The 5,205-nt window shown below is 48.7% G+C and overlaps 1 long non-coding RNA gene across 1 annotated transcript; it reads left to right on the top strand.

Annotated features, from left to right (window-relative positions):
* The first annotated feature begins 3,735 nt into the window (after positions 1–3,735).
* On the top strand, positions 3,736–4,866 carry LOC121137918. Its single transcript, XR_005875187.1, has 2 exons — positions 3,736–4,078; positions 4,592–4,866. It is a non-coding gene; the product is annotated as an uncharacterized LOC121137918 (long non-coding RNA).
* Positions 4,867–5,205: the final 339 nt, after the last annotated feature.

Below are 5,205 nucleotides of genomic sequence, written 5' to 3'. Positions count from 1 at the left end.
AGTGGAGTGGTATCCTTCTCGATTGGCATTTACACGCATGCCTACATCCTCCTTATAATCACATGTATCTTGGCTTCCATGAGCAGAGTTCAAAGCTGGGGCACAAACCCCATTTTCCCTCCCAGGAACCCAGGCTGGGGACAGATGCTTAGCATTTAAGGGGGAGGTGGACAGTGACTCATGAGGTGGTGCCTCTCCCTGGCCTTAGTCTGGTGTGAGGAAAGTCTGCAACAAGGTCACCCAGGTACAGACCGGCCCAAGACTGCCCACAGGCCGGGCCAGCAATCCACCAGGTGGGTGGGTGGGGATAAGGCACACCGTGGGTCACATTCTTTGGCCATGAAGTGCTCTGTCCCAGCTCCTTCATCCTTCACCAGAGATTCCAACCTCAGTGATGGCTGAGTAGGCTGAGGATGCAGGGTAACTATTTGCCTGAGGCCCTGGCCAGGAGGTGCTTCTGGGTGGAGCTAGGTGCCTGCTCCTTTCCATGAAGAGGCCTCAGAAGGGATGCAGACTACCCTAGACAGATAACACACTGTCTCGATAGTAGGGCAGTAGCTGGCTCTTGTTGGGTGTGCTGAGGCTCCTTGGGTGAATTTAGCCTGCTCACTGTAGCTCTGCCCCAGCCATCTTGGTGGGTCCCTCAATGAAGCTTATGCTGCATCTGCGAGCTTCTTGACTGTCTGCCTGTCTGTGACTCTGTCTCTCTGTGTGTCCAGGGTTTTGCTCTGTAACACAAGCTGGCCTCCAGCTCTCTGTCCTGCCTCAGCCTCCTGGAAATACAGGTGCCACTGCATCTGGCCCATGGTTTTCATCCTTGGTTGGGTATCCTTTATTCAAATTATAATATTTTCATACACATGATGAGATCTCTTTGTGAGGGAACCCAAGTCTAATCTAACCCAGATTAGTTATGCTTCATATTGCCTGAAAGGAAATTTGTGCCATATTTGAACTTTTAAAAGTGTTACATGGGTGCTGGAGATTCAAACTCGAGTCCTGCTTGTAGAACACGAGTTCTTACCCATGGAGCAATCTTCCCAGCCCATATTTACTTTTAATATTATTTTATTAATGTATGGGTGTTTTGCCTACATGTACCACATGCGTGCCTAGTGCCTAAGGAGGGCAGAGAGGGTGTTGTATCCCCTAGAAACGGAGTTACAGATGATGAAGAGTGGTCATGTGGGTGCTGGGAATTGAACCCAGGTCCTCTGGAAAAGCAGCCAGTGCTCTTAACCTCATAGTCATCTCTCCAGACTGTCTTTAAATTTTTTATTATTTTTTTAAAAAGTGTGTGGCAGGTGTTGGTGGCACACACCTTTAATCCCAGCACAGAGGCAGGTGGATCTCTGTGAGTTTGAGACGAGCCTGGTCTACAAGAGCTAGTTCCAGGACAGCCTCCAAAGCCACAGAGAAACCCTGTCTTGAGCTCCCCCCCCAAAAAAAATAGTTAAATAATTTTTAAAAGTGTGTGTTTTGAAACAGGCCTTGGTCCTCCAGCCTGCTTCCTGCATGCTGGAATGACAGGCCTGTGCCACCTCATTTGGCTTGTGTGCTATTTTTTTTAATGTGTCTGCATTTCAACTTCACATGAAGTCACGTGTGGAATTTTCCAGTGAAGTCATCATGTATGTCGGTGTGCATCAAGGTTCCGCTAAACTGAGTGTGAAGCCACATGCCTGTAATCTCCACGCTCTGGGAGATGAGGCAGGAGGATCATAAACTTGGCAGCAACCTCTGAGGGTCACCTGGGAGTAGAGTGACAAGCCAGGCTGATCCATACAGGGCTGGGGATTTCCAGGACAAGGGTCTTTCAGCACTGAGGTCAAACAGGTCTCTGCCCACAAGCATAGGGCCGCCCTGAACCTTCAGAGAGACCCTGAAACCTTCCAGTATCAGGGACCAGACAAGGCCTCCTTTCCATTTTCCATAACTACAGGCTTTATAGAAAAGTTATAAGAATAAACAAAGCCATCCAGGGCTACAAACTGTAATCCTGTCTTTAAAAATGTGAGAAGTTAAATAGCATGGCCCATTATCTTTAATGCCCAGCACCTAAGAGGCTGAAGCAGAGGATCGAGAATCCAAGGGTACACTGGGTTACAAAGCAAGACCCCACCTCAAAATAAAGGAGAGAAAGTCCCTGGATCCCCAGCCCCCAGAATCAAGCTGTCATTGAACTCTCATTCACAGCTGTCTAAACTTTCTTCTCTCTCCCTCTCTCTGAGCATGTGCTGTCTCTGGTTCTTTTTTTTTTTCTGTGTAGCTTTGGCTGTCCTGGAACTCACCCTGTAGATCAGGCTGGCCTCAAACTCACAGAGATCTGCATGCCTCTGCCTCGGAGTTCTGGGACGAACCCAGCTTCCTCTGAAATCTTTTATTATTATCATAATTGGTTTTTCTGAGACAGGATTTCAACCACGTAGCCTTGGCTGGCTTGGAACTCTATGGACCAAGCTGGCCTAAAACTCATAGGTATCCTCCTGCCTCTGCCTGTGATTAAAGGCATGTGCTACCATTTCCCAGACCCATTGAACTCTTTTAAGAGGTTTCAGACGTAGTATCTCTTTCCTCTCCCATGCAGAACCATGTACTTACTGAAAAAAACAAGGAGCTCTTTGATATCCACTGCCCAGTGAGCAGCATGAAAAGCTACTGTTGGAGCAGCACATCTGTCTAATGTGTCGTCCACATGGGAATTTGCCAGTTGTCCTGAGAGTGCCCCCTAAAGCAGCTGGAAACCCATGCTCACGTGCTGTGCACAGTTCTCGTTAGTTTCCTTCAACCTGGAACAGTCTCTGTTTCACGAAGTTGACATGGATGAAGGACCAGACCAGTTATTCTGTAGAAGGAATGCAGGAGAGCCTGGCATACAACTGCCCCCACCCAAGAAAGCACCGTCATGGGGACAGGTTGTGATTGCACATATCTGTAACCCTGGCACTCAGGAGGCTGAGTCAGGAGGATCATGAGTGTGAGACTATCCTGAGCTAAATAGGGAAATTGCACCTCCAAAATATATATGGAGAGAGAGAGAGAAAGAGAGAGAGAGAGAGATTGAGAATGTATGTGCCAGGCTTGCCAGGCTTTCTGTGTGTATTATCATATTCATTCTTCATTCTTCAGCATCTCCTTGAGGGATAAGTGGCAGTCATCTATATTTTTACAGGCCATGGAAAGGTAGGATCTTACCCAAGGTTGCTTAGCTATGAGAGGGTTTATTCCAGAGCACATTTTCTTAACCACTGGGATTCCTGGCCTTGGTGGTGTTTCTTTTGACTTCCAGAGCTCCAATGTCACCAACTGTGCTCAAGGTCCTAAGGCATTCTTTCCCCATACTGCCCCTTCTCCCCAGGAACCTTCAGAGGCAGGTTGATCTTTGTACTTTCCCCAGGCCTCCAAGAAAGAGGGTGCAATTAGCCTTCAGCACCTTGGAGAGGTTCCAGCAAAAGGGCCCAGAGAATGACTGGGTACACATTTAGTTCACCTTTGAGCTTAGAGCCTTTACCACCTAATCCAAGTGGCTGTTATGGGCTATCCGTGGTGACATAGACCAATGGGCTCTTCTCTGGTTGGTGTCTGTAACAATAACCGGAACTGGAGCCACAGAGGGTTATCTGGCTTCTCTTTCTAACCCTGACTAATGCTGCAGCCGGCGTTGGAGGCCTTTCTCATAGAGCTTACAACAGATTCCTCACTGTGGCAAATGGTGAGGCTGTTCAAGGCTGGCCCAAAGATGTGGTCATGTCCACCCCCAGTTAGGTCTGGTCCCAGACTTCCTCCTGGTGGAGGCTCAGCCCCTGCTTCTCTTTTGCCAGTGTGTCCCCAGCGGCTTCCTCTTGGGTTTCACTCTCTTGGTCTTTGTTTCTTTGCTTCCATACCAGACTCTTATTCATTAAACAACTATGTGTTTGAGGACCTAGTGTGTGCTGGGAAGTGTGGACCTAGCATGTGCTGGGCAGTGTGGCAGGTGCTGAGGGCAGCAGAGAATGAGACCAGAAGCCTCTGCCTCATGAAAGAAAGACAACTGGGAAGCAAAGGAGACAGACACGCAGCAGGGTGATGGCAGGTGGCGGTAAGTGCCATAGGGAATGACAATAGTTAGACACCATGGAGAGTGACCGGGGGCCTCTGCCTGACTCTAAGGTGGCTCGGGAGGGAGGAGCTAGCATGCAGCTCGCAGGGGATGGCAGTCCAGGCAGCAGGAACAGCAAGTACAGAGGTCTGGTGACATGTCTGGGGGTCAGGAGGGACTCTGTGACTGGAGTTAATGGGAAGAGGACTGTGTCTTTGGGCCAGCTTGAGCAGTGTGGTTGGTACAATGAGGAATCTATCGTAAGCTCCACAGGAAGGCACTGGAGCTTTTAAAAACAAAGTAAATGAAAGGAAGGCATGTGCTGTGACTCATGCCTGTAATCTCACCACTCAAGAGGCCCAAGGCAGGAGGATGACCTTGAGTTTGAGGCCATTCCAGGGTTATAGAGTGAGCTTGAGGCACAGCCTATGCCTTAGAGTGATGGGAACTGGTATGAAGGGATTTAATATGGAGATAGGACTTAAGTTTCATCTTTAGGCTTTTGTTCTGAAGGCAACAGAGAAGTCTAGAGTGGAGGCGAGTGCTGCTTGAGTCTTGCAGCAGTCAGAGACGGGGCCTGAGAGAGAGCATCAGCATCACACAACCCCAAGAATCCATCCATGACTCCACAGCTGCCAAGGCCCTAACTGAATCTCTACAACTCACTGGTTAACCTGTTAGCAAAACGCATTCTGAAAACGGCACTCGTGATAGTTAAAAATCAACAAAAAGTGTGGTGATTGCTGCTGGAGATAAAAGTAAAGTAAGGCCTGTTAAGTCATCGGGAAGCTGGGAAAATCATTGTAAATAATCACGTATAATAGTAACAGCAACAACACAACCCAGGTCGCCTTACGTAGCCCAGGCTGGCCTCATCCTTGCTTCTCGCCTTGGTCTTTGCACTGCTGGGAATACACGCGTGTGCATCACGTCTGTGTCTCATGGATCCTTCTCTGTTAAGATTTGCTTTTACGTTTACGTGTGTGTGTGTGTGTGTGCGCGCGTGTGTATGTGTGCGTGATACACGTGCCCATGACCCCAGAAGACAGTGTCGGGAACCAAACTCAGTTCCTCTGCAAAGGCAGTATGTGCTTAAGTAACCTCTCCAGCCCTCCTTGTGGACTCTT

The sequence above is a fragment of the Mesocricetus auratus genome, unplaced genomic scaffold (genome assembly GCF_017639785.1).
Source record: "Mesocricetus auratus isolate SY011 unplaced genomic scaffold, BCM_Maur_2.0 Super-Scaffold_100714, whole genome shotgun sequence".
Taxonomy (NCBI): Eukaryota; Metazoa; Chordata; class Mammalia; order Rodentia; family Cricetidae; genus Mesocricetus; species Mesocricetus auratus.
The sequence above is the reverse complement of the archived record's forward strand: the minus strand, read 5'-3'. Positions and strand labels throughout refer to the sequence as shown.